The following is a 13,247-nucleotide window of genomic DNA, read 5'->3' on the forward strand; positions in this document are numbered from 1 at the left end:
TGAGGAAAAATACAAGTAATCAATTGTAAATGACACTTCACAGGCGCAGGGGGGCGCTCGACTCATATAAAAGTCACACAAAAAAACACTTTTGTATTACACTGAACAGTATTTTGCAGTTTTAAATAGTTGACACCAAAATAAAACATACACATTTTAAGTGATGAACACAGTCACAACTGGACAGCTCATTAGATCCACCTGCTAGTCTAATGATCTATTTACAATGTAAATATATCATAAATATATGCTAGTGTCAATCAAAATGAGCATTTTAAAATTTGTTAAAAAATTGTATATTATAATGAAAAATGTTTTCACTGAGGGCCACATTTCAGTAGCAGTAATCATGTTAATTTTAAAGTTTAATAACCTCATGATATTACACAATTGCCGATGCATTTAGTTGTTAGATATTTACGTAATTATAACTTGCTTTGAAATCATAAGTCAGAATGACAATCAGATATATATATATATTTTTAATTTGAAAAAAAAATGTTTGGAATATAAGGGAATATATTTTTTAGCATGATTAGATACTAAAGTTTAAAAGACAAAAAATTATGTTCATTTCATGCATTTTTCTATCCAAATTGAAAGAAGGAATATGTTTAGTAAGGATAATGAAGTGCTTTATTGAAGAACATTATTTATAGGCTTTTGCGGCCATGAGTTTGATACATGTGTATTATATTATTGATTGATTGATTGAAACTTTTATTAGTAGATTGCACAGTACAGTACATATTCCGTACAATTGACCACTAAATGGTAACACCAGAATAAGTTTTTCAACTTGTTTAAGTCGGGGTCCATGTTACTCAATTCATGGTCACACTTATCATTACACCATTCATGGTAATATAATGATGATAATTCATGTTATATTACATAAGATTACATTATTATTTTATCGTCATTACAATTTATGTTTTATATAATGTGATGTAATTTAGTAGGATATAAGACATGCACCTGGGGATAGGTTGATTGGCAACACTAAATTGGCCCTAGTGTGTGAATGTGAGTGTGAATGTTGTCTGTCTATCTGTGTTGGCCCTGCGATGAGGTGGCGACTTGTCCAGGGTGTACCCCGCCTTCCGCCCGATTGTAGCTGAGATAGTCGCCAGCGACCCCGAAAGGGAATAAGCGGTAGAAAATGGATGGATGGATGGATAGTACATACCAAATGTATAAAACCATATATGTATATACACACACCAAAATATTATATTACATTATATATTGACATTACATAATTTTGTTTTATTTGTATTTACACACATATATATATAACCTATATTGTATTTTATTATAGTATAATGTAATTATATGTACATGTATACATACATACATATCCATATATATATATACATATACACACATACATACACATTTATATATATGTACATGCGTGTATATATATATATACATACATATATACACATATATATGTATATACGTATATACATATATATATCTATGTATCTACTGTATATACATACATATATATCCATAGATCTATATACATATATATATATACATACACATAATTATATATCTCTATATATATATATACATCCAAATACATATACATATATATACATCTATATACATATATATCTATATACATTTATGCATCTATATACATATATATCTATATATATACATATATATCTGTATATATATATATCTATATACATATACACATATATACATATATACACACATATATATATATATATATATATATATATACATACATATATATATAAACACACAGACACACATATATATATATATATACACACATACATACATACACACATATATATACACACACACACATATATACACACACACATACATATACACACACATTATATATACATACATATATATACACACACACACATATACACACACATATATACACACACACATACATATACACACACATTATATATACATACATATATATACACACAAATATACACACACATACATATACACACACACATACATATACACACACATTATATATACATACATATATATACACACACACACATATACACACACACACACATATATACACACACACATACATATACACACACATTATATATACATACATATATATACACACACACACACATGTATTTTTTTAATCAATCAATGTCAATATAGTGTATTATTACATTACAATATACATTAAAATTATCACATTGTACTTGGCTATTTTAAATATGTTCATTATTATATTTAATCGATTAGAATAAAATGACATACATTATCAAAATTTCAAAATATTTTAATACATTCAAAATATAGCATGTATTGTAGTTACACTAATAAATACCGTTATGTTATTTTTAAATGATTACCATACATTTTTACATATTATTTTATATTGCATTAAAATATCCTATAATACAATAAAATATATATAAATAGCAATAAAGATATATACTAATATAATACATAAACATCAGACTACATTATCATTAATCAGGCTTCTCCTTAATGATTCTTTCCGCGTAATTGGGTGATCCAGATGCGGTCTGCGTCCAGATGTGTCCGCCCAAACGCGCGTGCGCGTGTGTTTCTTTACAGTCTCCACCAAGACGTCGAGGAGTGCGCGAACCAATCAGAGGCGCCCGGGGGGCGGGGTCGTGCGTGGCTACTGTAGTGGATGTGCACACGCACACACTCACACGAAGATGGATCATTTCAAGCGCATAGAGTCTCTCCAGTCAAATCCACCACGAAGGCGAACTGGGTTCGTGCACTGAATCGATTGTCCGATGTCCGGACGTGGCGTGAAAAGGAGAATGAGCCACTAGGCATCGTGGGGGGGACGAGCTGGTAAGAGCGAGGCTGCTGCGTGTGCGTGTTTGTGTCGGAGGGGTGGAAGTGGATTTATACTCTCTTCTGTCCGTGTGGATGCTGCTCTTATTGCATAGTAGTTTATATCATTGTATTGACTAATTATTATTATTATTATTAATAATAAAACAAGTCATATTGTGCAACACATTGCTATTTATTTTATTCCTGCATGTAAGTGTCGGAGCAACGGGGGCATGAGGTCCGTGCTCCATGATGCTTTCTCTTTATTTGAGAGGTGCTTGCCGGATGTATTTAGTATTATAATAATAATAATAATAATAATAATAATAATAATAATAAGAGCATGCCACTTTGAAACAGTATTAATAATGGAGGTTGCTATTATCAATCTGCACAGGTTAATGGGCAGTATAGGTTGGTAGAGTGGCTGTGCCAGCAACTTGAGGGTTCCAAGTTCGATCCCCGCTTCCGCCATCCGAGTCCCTGCCGTTGTGCCCTTGGGCAAGACGCTTTCCCTGTGTCACCCACACTGGTTTAAATGTAACTTAGGTATTGGGTTTCACTATGTAAAAGCGTTTTGAGTCACTAGAGAAAAGCGCTATATAAATATACCGTATTTCCATGCTTTAGATTACTGGCACAGCCACTCTACCAACTTCGCCACGCCGTCCCCGAAAGAGCCATATTGGACCAAAAATTGCACACAAAAAAAATACGCAAAAAAAAGTTAAAAGCCTTCTATAAGTGTAATAATGAAGTCAACATGATATACAGTCGTGGTCAAAAGTTTAAACATAATGTCATATTGCCGGGTGTTTTTGTTTCATCCGACCACAGAACTTTCCTTCCTGAAGATCTTATCTTTGTCCGTGAGATGAAACAAAAACACAATATGTTTGGAGGAAAAAAATGTGAGGACTTTTGCATCCCAGGAACAGCATTCCTACAGTCAAACATGGTGGTGGTAGCATTATGCTCCGGGCCTGTTTGGATGCCAATGCAACTGGCGCTTTACAGAGAGTAAATGGGACGATGAAAAAGGAGATTATCCAAATTCTTCAGGACAAGCTAAAATCATCAGCAGTTGGGTGTTCCAACAGGACAATGACCCCAAACACACATCAAAAGTGGTAAAGGAATGGCTAAATCAGGCTAGAATTATGGTTTCAGAATGGCCTTTCCAAAGTCCTGACTTAAACATGTGGACAATGCTGAAGAAACAAGCCCATGTCAGACAACCAACACATTTAGCTGAACCGCACCAATTTTGTCAAAAGGAGTGGTCAAAAATTCCACCAGAAGCTTATGGATGGCTACCAAAAGCATCTTTTTGCAGTGAAACTTGCCAAGGGACATGTAAACAAATATAAACATTGCTTTATGTATACTTTTGACCCAGCAGATTTGCTCACATTTCCAGTAGACCCATAATAAATTCATAAAAGAACCAAACTTCATGAATGTTTTTTTGTGACCAACAACTATGTGCTCCAATCACTCTATCAAAAAAAATAAGAGTTGTATGAATTATTGGAAACTCAAGACAGCCATGACGTGATATCCTTTACAAGTGTATGTAAACTTTTGACCACGGCCGTGTCTATATCAGCTACAATAGCCTACTATCAAAATGACTCTGTGTCGCAAGCTGACAAATCTTCATTGGAAAACATTAGTAAAACACAGAGGGTGTGATAACTCATCTAGATTACGGCCTGTCTTCTTGGAGTGCATTTATAACAATCCATGCAAGCTAGTTAACGTTTGCTGTGGTCTGGAACAACATGGCACACAAACCACGATGAGAAATGCGGCCAATATTATATCCAGATAATATGTCACGAGAAATGCAGATATAAATTAAATACAGAGGACATTAAATAGCTCAAATATAACTACAAACGATACGTACGCAAAGCTAGCCTGAATAGCATGTTAGCATCACTGACCAAATTATGCCTGATGAGTCAACAACATCAACAAAGTTCCCCTTTGTGCATTCACGCACAGTATAAAATGACTGGTGGACAAAATGAGACAAGGATTGAGTGGCATAAAATATGTCTTTCCCTGGCATCGTTGGAGAAAGTTATACAAACCCCGTTTCCATATGAGTTGGGAAATTGTGTTAGATGTAAATATAAACAGAATACAATGATTTGCAAATCATTTTCAACCCATATTCTGTTGAATATGCTACAAAGACAACATATTTGATGTTCAATCTGATAAACATTTTTTTTTTTTTTTTTTTGCAAATAATCATTAACTTTTGAATTTGATGCCAGCAACACGTGACAAAGAAGTTGGGAAAGGTGGCAATAAATATTGATAAAGTCGAGGAATGCTCATCAAACGCTTATATGGAACACCCCACAGGTGTGCAGGCTAATTGGGAACAGGTGGGTGCCATGATTGGGTATAAAAGCAGCTTCCATGAAATGCTAAGTAATTCACAAACAAGGATGGGGTGAAGATCACCACTTTTTAAGCAAATTTTCGAACAGTTTTAGAACAACATTTCTCAACGAGCCATTGCAAGGAATTTAGGGATTTTACCATCTACGGTCCGTAAAATCATCAAAAAGTTAAGAGAATCTGGAGAAATCACTGCACGTAAGCGATGATATTGCGGAATTTTGATCCCTCAGGCGGTACTGCATCAAAAACCGACATCAGTATGTAAAGGATATCACCACATGGGCTCAGGAACACTTCATAAAACCACCATCAGTAACTACAGTTGGTCGCTACATCTGTAAGTGCAAGTTAAAACTCTACTATGCAAAGCAAAACCCATTTATCAACAACACCCAGAAATGCCGCCGGCTTGGCTGGGCCCGAGCTCACCTAAGATGGACTGATGCAAAGTGGAAAGGTGTTCTGTGGTCTGACGAGTCCACATTTCAAATTATATTTGGAAACTGTGTACGTGGTGTCCTCCAGAACAAAGAGGAAAATAACCATTTGGATTGTTATAGGCGCAAAGTTGAAAAGCCAGCATCTGTGATGGTATGGGGGTGTATTAGTGCCCAAGGCATGGGTAACTTACACATCTGTGAAGGCACCATTAATGCTGAAAGGTACATACAGGTTTTGGAGCAACATATGTTGTCATCCAAGCAACGTTATCATGGACGCCCCTGCTTATTTCAGCAAAACAAGTGTTACAAAAGTGTGGCTTCGTAAAAAAAAGAGGACAGGTACTTTCCTGGCCCGCCTGCAGTCCAGACCTGTCTCCCATGGAAAATGTGTGGCGCATTATGAAGTGTAAAATATGACAGCGGAGACCCCGGACTGTTGGACGACTGAAACTCTACATAAAACAAGAATGGGAAAGAATTCCACTTTCAAAGCTTCAACAACTAGTTTCCTCAGTTCCCAAACGTTTATTGAGTGTTGTTAAAAGAAAAGGTGATGTAACACAGTGGTGAACATGCCCTTTCCCAACTACTTTAGCACGTGTTGCAGCCAGGAAATTCAAAGTTAATTATTATTTGCTAAAAAAAATGAAGTTTATGAGTTTGAACATCAAATATCTTGTCTTTGTTGTGCATTCAATTGAAAAAGGGTTGAAAAGGATTTGCAAATCGTTGTATGCCGTTTATATTTACATCTAACCCAATTTCCCAACTCATAAGGAGACTGGGTTTGTACATGTAAACAAACTATGGCGAGTTCAAGGACTGGCGAAAATTAGTAGGACAAAACGGCGCTCGCCAAATCCTGTTTAATATAAACAGTGGGATTTCTAGCAATTAGGTCCAAAGGAAAAGAAAAGTGTTACAGATCTCATACCGCCAATTCAAAATTGCTTTGCCACTTCGGCATTAATAGAAAAAGTAGACAAATGGGCAAAAACTATGAAAACACCTTAAGTCAAAGGTTTGGCAACTATATAAACCTGAATAGCGCGGTCGTTTTAGAAATACGGCCATAAATTTGTCACAATGACTGCATTTGAAGCCACGCTAAATTAGTAATTATCTCTATGGGGTTTTGAATGGGTGCTGCTAAACCGCAGTAAACAGACTCACAGTTTAACAGAAACAAATATAAGTGTATCCCATTAGGGAATTCAGTCTATTAAAAAGAAGAAGCAGGGGAGGTTTGTGGGGGTGGCTCTTTGTGAACAGCGAAACGTGAAAATGTCCTCTAAGTACCCGTTTAAACTGCACACCAAATCAGATTTATTTTTTTTGCCTTCAAGTGATTTTTTTTTTTCTGGGTGTTGTTGATAAATGGCTTTCGCTTTGCTTAGTAGAGTTTTAACTTGCACTTACAGATGTAGCGACAAACCGTAGTTACTGACAGTGGTTTTCTGAAGTGCTCCCCAGCCCGTGTGGTGATATCCTTTACACACCGATGTCGCTATTTGATGCAGCACCGCCTGAGGGATCGAAGGTCACGTGCATTCAAAGTTGCCGCTTACGTGCAGTGATTTCTCCAGATTCTCTGAACCTTTTGGTGATATTACAGTGTCCTTATGGTGAAATCCCTGAATTCCTTGCAATAGCTCGTTGAGAAATGTTCTTAAACTGTTCGACAATTTGCTCACGCATTTGTTGACAAAGCGGTGACCCTCACCCCATCCTTGTTTGTGAATGACTGAGCATTTCGTGGAAGCTGCTTTTATACCCAATCATGTCACCCACCTGTTTGATGGCCATCGCTCCACTTTCTCAGTCTTTTTTGCCACTTGTGCCAGCTTTTTTGGAAACATGTTGCAGGCATCGAATTCCAAATGAGCTAATATTTGCAAAGAATAACAAAGTTGATCAGATCGAACGTTAAATAGCTTGTCTTTGCAGTCTATTCAATTGAATATAGGTTGAAAAGGATTTGCAAGTCATTGTATTCTGTTTTTAATTCACGAATTACACAACATGCTAATTTCACTAGTTTTGGGTTTTGTACATTTTTCGATCATGAAAAAATTGAGATTTTTTGAAGGACCGGAATTTGATGCCGTTGCACATTTGCTTTAGATCCACGCTACTTAACAGCTGTAAAAGATTACAAACCTGCCAAGTTTATTACACCATTCATACATTATATCACTTTTGTTTACTTTTATGTAAAAAAACTCACATTTTTAAGGTGTTGTCACTTTTTATTTTATTTTGTAGTAGTAGCGACTTATTGAGCGCCGCTTTCCGATGTTCTATATTTTCAATGGAACATATGAAACGTTGGCATTGTTTACTTGAGTCAAATTGCCATCATATTGCAGTCTACACGTATCTCTTGTGTGTGACTGCCATCATATTGCAGTCCACACGTATCTCTTGTGTGAGACTGCCATCTACTGGTCACACTTATCATTACACCATGTATCAAATAAAATAGCTTCGAGGTGGGTAAGCGCAACCAAAGTAGTTCCTTACATGAGGAAAATGATTGTACATCTACTAAGATCCGAATAACAGTAGGTAAGGGTTTCATACGGCCCCATTGCTGGCTGGGTTCCCCGGGGGGAAAAGGTGGGGAGTTGATCATTTTGCAATGCAGTCTGCTGAAAATGATGGACAGTGCCACTCTCCATATAGCAATTGATGCTTTGGTCATAGTTGGAACTGCCACAAAATAATATTAAGCTATTCAACACTCTAATATCATCTGGCGGCCAAAGTGGATTGCGTGAACCCCCCCCCAAATTTGTCACGTTTCCTGTGTCGGGTAAACCGTGACAACCGAGGCCATATAAACCCCTGTCCGACAGTAAATAATCCATGCAAACTAACATAGTGTGTGCTACAAGCGAGGGTGTTGCGTGTGATCTACTAAGACTGTGTGCTTCCTAGTGTACCGAAGTCGTACTAAAACATTTATCGATTTCTGAGCACCGTTTGTAATGTTCTACATTTCCAATTAAACGTATAAAACGTTGGTGTTGTTTACTTGAGTCATATTGCAGTCCACACGTATCTCTTATGTGTGACTTACCATGTCACCATCTACCAAATAAAATTGCTTTGAGGTCGGTAAGCACAACCAGAATTATTCCGTACATTTGGCCCACCGGGTTATTGGGCGCACTGACTAGTTCTGATTAAAAAAAAAAAAGTTTTTTAAGTCAATCAATCAATCAATGTTTATTTATATAGCCCCAAATCACAAATGTCTCAAAGGACTGCACAAATCATTACGACTACAACATCCTCGGAAGAACCCACAAAAGGGCAAGGAAAACTCACACCCAGTGGGCAGGGAGAATTCACATCCAGTGGGACGCCAGTGACAATGCTGACTATGAGAAACCTTGGAGAGGACCTCAGATGTGGGCAACCCCCCCACCTCTAGGGGACCGAAAGCAATGGATGTCGAGCGGGTCTAACATGATACTGTGAAAGTTCAATCCATAGTGGCTCCAACACAGCCGCGAGAGTTCAGTTCAAAGCGGATCCAAGATAGCAGCGAGAGTCCCGTCCACAGGAAACCATCTCAAGCGGAGGCGGATCAGCAGCGTAGAGATGTCCCCAACCGATACAGGCGAGCGGTCCATCCTGGGTCTCGACTCTGGACAGCCAGTACTTCATCCATGGTCATCGGACCGGACCCCCTCCACAAGGGAGGGGGGGGGGACATAGGAGAAAGAAAAGAAGCGGCAGATCAACTGGTCTAAAAAGGAGGTCTATTTAAAGGCTAGAGTATACAGATGAGTTTTAAGGTGAGACTTAAATGCTTAAGTGCGCCTTATAGTCCGTAAAAATACGGTACATAGGAACCAAGTCACAGGGTACACTCATGGTCCCTTGTGCACTGTCTTCTTATTCTCTGGCAGACCAAATGCGTCAACATGGCCCAAATAGTTTACAGTAGCATTATACATAATCATAATACCAGGGCGTCTATTGAGGGGCATTTTGTACTCTCTTTCTCCCAGGAAGAATGTTTTGCGGAAATCTTGTATCTTTAGATCTGTAACGCTCTAGAACAGGGGTCTCAAACTTATGAAAATTTTATGTTGGTGCGGCCCGCGAGTTTTATATGAATAGCGCTTCACAGCGTCATACTTGTATACCCTCAATTTTTCCGGGAGACTCCCAATTTTCAGTGGCCCTTCAGAGGTTGTCAGTCTCCCGAATTTCACCCATAAAACAATATCAAGGGGGCGCTGTGGAGCCACTGCCTTTAGCGTCCTTCATTACCTGTACTAACAGCGAGCCAGCCCAACCACCTGATTGTATTTGGCTTCTGTAAGACGCAGTAAGCGACTGCAAGACATAGTTGATCAACAGCCATACAGGTCACACTGAGGGTGGCCGTATAAACAACTTTAACACTGTTAAAAAATATGTGCCACACTGTGAAAACACACCAAACAAAAATGACAAACACATTTTGGGAGAACATCCACGACATAAACACAACAGAACGAATACCCAGAATCCCATGCAGCCCTAACTCTTCCGGGCTACAATATACACTCCCACCGCTCCCGACCTTGCCCCCTATTGACGAGACGCTAATTGCAATGCCATCACGGTACGCCCTTAATAATGTTGTCCGTGTGAAAACCGGGAGAAGGATTGCTCCGGGAGATTGTCGGGAGGGGCACTGATATTCGGGTGTTTCCCGGAAAGATGGCGAGAGTTGGCAAGTATGTTGCTAGCCATTCAAAGAAGGCGAATTCATGCATGTTGGATTTAAAAAAAAAATATTTTCTTGCGGCCCAGCCTCACCCAGTTTCTGCATCAAGGTGAATTGAGTTTGAGACCCCAGCTCTAGAATAACATGCCTCAAATTCTCACTGGCATTGAAAGTAAACAGGTTTTTAAAAGGAAAGTAATATTTGATCCGAGTCTGTAAATTAGTTTGCTTGGTTTTGTATTGTGTAGTCATATTTGTACGGTAATTATTATTCTGTGCTTGTTTTCTTATTGATGCTTTTATTTGTATTTTTTTCTGTATTGTGTAGTTACAATGCTATGCTTTTACTTGTAATAGGATTGAGTTTGTGGACCCCAGGAAGACTAGTGGGTTGCTGTGGCAACCAGCTAATGGGGATCTTTAATAAAAATCAAATCAAATCAAACGTAGCACTTTTTTTTTGCGGTGGGCCCCCATTGAAGTACGTAGGTGTCGTCTATTATTATTAATTTGTACTGATCAGCACATTTTCCTATTGTTGGTGTGTGCAAAATCACACTAAGTGTTGAATACAGTGGGGGCAAAAAAGTAATTAGTCAGCCACAGATTGTGCAAGTTCTCCCACTTAAAATTATGATTTTCATCATAGGTACACTTCAACTGTGAGAGACAGAATGTGAAAAAAAAATCTCGGAGTTTTAAAGAATTTATTTGTAAAATATGGTGGAAAATAAGTATTTGGTCGAACCATTCAAAGCTCTCACTGATGGAAGGAGGTTTTGGCTCCAAATCTCACGATACATGGCCCCATTCATTCTTTCCTTAACACGGATCAATCCTACAGAAAAACAGCCCCAAAGCATGATGTTTCCACCCCCATGCTTCACAGTAGGTATGGTGTTCTTGGGATGCAACTCAGTATTCTTCTTCCTCCAAACACCACGAGTTGAGTTTATACCAAAATGGATACATGGATGATACAGCAGAAGATTAGGAGAATGTCATGTGGTCAGATGAAACCAAAATAGAAGTTTTTGGTATAAACTCAACTCGTCGTGTTTGGAGAAAGAATAATACTGAGTTGCATCCCAAGAACACCATGCCTACTGTGAAGCATGGGGGTGGAAACATCATGCTTTGGGGCTGTTTTTCTGCTAAGGCATGGGTGTCAATTTTGGCCCGCCGTGTGATTTCATTTGGCCTTTGAGGCAATATCAAATTAATTTAAGGAATGGCCCGCCGGTATTATACAGCGGCGGTGCTGTTGGAAGGAGGTTTTGGCTCAAAATCTCACGATACATGGCCCCATTCATTCTTTCCTTAACACGGATCAATCGTCCTGTCCCCTTAGCAGAAAAACAGCCCCAAAGCATGATGTTTCCACCCCCATGCTTCACAGTAGGTATGGTGTTCCTGGAATGCAACTCAGTATTCTTCTTCCTCCAAACACGACGAGTTGAGTTTATACCAAAATGGATAGATGGATGATACAGCAGAAGATTAGGAGAATGTCATGTGGTCAGATGAAACCAAAATAGAGCTTTTTGGTATAAACTCAACTCGTCGTGTTTGGAGCAAGAAGAATACTGAGTTGCATCCCAAGAACACCATGCCTACTGTGAAGCATGGGGGAGGAAACATCATGCTTTGAGGCTGTTTTTCTGCTAAGGCATGGGTGTCAAGTTTGGCCCGCCGTGTGATTTCATTTGGCCTTTGAGGCAATATCAAATGAATTTAAGGGCCGGCACGCCGGTATTATACAGCGGCGGTGCTGATGGAAGGAGGTTTTGGCTCAAAATCTCACGATACATGGCCCCATTCATTCTTTCCTTAACACGGATCAATCGTCCTGTCCCCTTAGCAGAAAAACAGCCCCAAAGCATGATGTTTCCACCCCCATGCTTCACAGTAGGTATGGTGTTCTTGGGATGCAACTCAGTATTCTTCTTCCTCCAAACACGACGAGTTGAGTTTATACCAAAAAGTTCTATTTTGGTTTCATTTGACCACATAACATTCTCACAATCCTCTGCTGTATCATCCATGTATCATCAATCAATCAATCAATGTTTACTTATATAGCCCTAAATCACTAGTGTCTCAAAGGGCTGCACAAACCACCACGACATCCTCGGTAGGCCCACATAAGGGCAAGGAAAACTCACACCCAGTGGGACATCGGTGACAATAATGACTCAGTGGGACGTCGGTGACAATGATGACTATGAGAACCTTGGAGAGGAGGAAAGCAATGGATGTCGAGCGGGTCTAACATGATACTGTGAAAGTTCAATCCACAATGGATCCAACACAGTCGCGAGAGTCCAGTCCAAAGCGGATCCAACACAGCAGCGAGAGTCCCGTTCACAGCGGAGCCAGCAGGAAACCATCCCAAGCGGAGGCGGATCAGCAGCGCAGAGATGTCCCCAGCCGATACACAGGCGAGCAGTACATGGCCACCGGATCGGACCGGACTCCCTCCACAAAGGAGAGTGGGACATAAAAGAAAAGGAAAAGAAACGGCAGATCAACTGGTCTAAAAAGGGAGTCTATTTAAAGGCTAGAGTATACAAATGAGTTTTAAGGTGAGACTTAAATGCTTCTACTGTATCCATTTTGGTATAAACTCAACTCGTGGTGTTTGGAGGAAGAAAAATACTGAGTTGCATCCCAAGAACACCACACCTACTGTGAAGCATGGGGGTGGAAACATCATGCTTTGGGGCTGTTTTTCTGTAGGATTGATCCGTGTTAAGGGCCATGTATCGTGAGATTTGGAGCCGAAACCTCCTTCCATC

At 39.1% G+C, this 13,247-nt stretch overlaps 1 protein-coding gene across 1 annotated transcript in view; it reads left to right on the forward strand.

The window, feature by feature from the left end:
• Positions 1-2,701: 2,701 nt before the first annotated feature.
• Positions 2,702-13,247, forward strand: part of ext1c (exostoses (multiple) 1c) — a 296,260-nt gene continuing 285,714 nt past the window's right edge. Inside the window, exon 1 of the mRNA XM_061881695.1 lies at positions 2,702-2,871. The gene's annotated coding sequence lies outside the window, so the exon portion shown is untranslated. The remainder of the gene's footprint in view (positions 2,872-13,247) is intronic.

Source organism: Nerophis ophidion, linkage group LG21 (assembly GCF_033978795.1).
Source record: "Nerophis ophidion isolate RoL-2023_Sa linkage group LG21, RoL_Noph_v1.0, whole genome shotgun sequence".
In the NCBI taxonomy this organism is placed as follows: domain Eukaryota; kingdom Metazoa; phylum Chordata; class Actinopteri; order Syngnathiformes; family Syngnathidae; genus Nerophis; species Nerophis ophidion.